This window comes from Phyllobates terribilis, unplaced genomic scaffold (assembly GCF_046119375.1).
Source record: "Phyllobates terribilis strain yellow unplaced genomic scaffold, ASM4611937v1 Scaffold_9__5_contigs__length_417890890, whole genome shotgun sequence".
NCBI lineage: Eukaryota > Metazoa > Chordata > Amphibia > Anura > Dendrobatidae > Phyllobates > Phyllobates terribilis.
In genome coordinates this window covers 30,167,802-30,169,471 of record NW_027362769.1, presented here as the reverse complement: position 1 = coordinate 30,169,471, position 1,670 = coordinate 30,167,802, and the positions used below count along the sequence as shown (strand labels likewise).

Below are 1,670 nucleotides of genomic sequence, written 5' to 3'. Positions count from 1 at the left end.
AGTCTCCTCGGTTGGAGAAGGCATCACGATGGGCTGCAACTTCTGCCAGATGACGCTACATGTGCACCTCACAATTCTGGAAATGGTGGATTTACCAACCCTAAATTGGAGGTGCAGTGATGTATAGCTCTCTCCTGTGGCCAAAAATCTGAAAAGGAAAAATAGAACATTAGAAAAGCCATAAAAAGAAATACAAGCCAACAGTAATTATCCATTATTGATTAATCTTTTAAAAAATTAAGGTCTTTATTACAAAATACTATTCCAGCAATGGGCGCGTTTTGTTTTTTTTTTTGGGGGGGGGGGGCTCCACATTTTCAATCTTTTTTGGTCATCTTTTGTTTTCTCTTGAGTTCACACATATCAATTTATATTGTGTTTTGACTTTGTGTCTGTGTTTGCCTACGATGTTTGCTCTAGAGTTAACACATCAGTGACCTTTTCAATCTGATCTCTGTGCATGGTGATCTCATGGTCAAGCCAAAAATATGTACACAAAGACAGACACAGTGGAGCCATCACCACAGGGTGGCTAACAAAACCAGGTACACCAGCCATCACCGCAGGGTGGCGAACAAAACCAGGTACACCAGCCATCACCGCAGGGTGGCTAACAAAACCAGGTACACCAGCCATCACCGCAGGGTGGCGAACAAAACCAGGTACATATAAATCAACATTCAACTTACCACAAGGTGATGAGCAGCCTTTCCTCAGCAGAGATGGCCCTTCGCATTACAGTGTCTTGGAAGTCCAGGTCAGGAGACATAAGGCTCAGCAGCCGATCAAATGCAATAATGTTCAGACGGCAGAACTGTTTAAATTTATCAGGAAAACTATAGTAAACAGAGAAAAAAAAATTATTAAAAGATAATTTTGTAACATAGTATACAAACAAAACCTTAAAAAAACAGCATACACGGGTGACATTATACTTTCTTCACATATATCTTACCTCCTTAAATCCTGGTAGAGAACATTAAAGTGGCCCTTGTCCGTCCGCTCCTGCAAGATAGGGTGCACCCAAATTTTTTTTTTGTCGTTTTCTCCTCCTTAAAAGCTCCTATAGAACAATAATAGGTTAGTACACACACTACATAAAAATAATGTACCCCAAAAAAACATAGTTTATATTACCTGCTCAACGTTGTAGTGCAGGAGATTTATGCAAGTCATTAGCAGAAGGTTTAGGCATGGTCTGCTGACCCGCAGGGGCTGCAATTCCTGTGGCATACTGTCTTTTGCATAAAACAAAATGGTGAAGAGGGGTTGAACTAGGAAATGACATCAGGATTTCCCTTTTTTTTTTTTTTTTTTTTCAATAACTTTATTTGTGCTCAAAAACGCATGAAATAAGCTTACAAAAACGCATGTAAAATCCGCATACAAAAACGCGTCAAAAACGCGACCAAAAAACGCATGCGTTTTTCTGGGAAGGGACATGCAGAAATGTTGCAGAAATTTTCTGCTTCATTTCTGCATCGTGGGCACATAGCCTTAGGCTATGTGCCCACGTTGCATTTATGAAGCAGAAAATTTCTGCTGCATAAATGCAAGTCCTCTCCCGGAAAAACGCATGCGGAATTCCACACGCGTTTATCGCGCATTTTTCGCGCGTTTATCACGCGTTTTCCACATGCGGAATTGCCTTGCGTTTTTTATGCATTGGA

The 1,670-nt window shown here is 40.7% G+C and overlaps 1 long non-coding RNA gene across 1 annotated transcript; it reads right to left on the bottom strand.

Annotated features, from left to right (window-relative positions):
• Positions 1 to 697: 697 nt before the first annotated feature.
• Positions 698 to 1,239, bottom strand: LOC141160811 (uncharacterized). The gene is made up of 3 exons (XR_012250529.1): positions 1,138 to 1,239; positions 956 to 1,063; positions 698 to 836 (listed from the first exon to the last, which is right to left on the bottom strand). It is a non-coding gene; the product is annotated as an uncharacterized lncRNA (long non-coding RNA).
• Between the last annotated feature and the right edge of the window lie 431 nt (positions 1,240 to 1,670).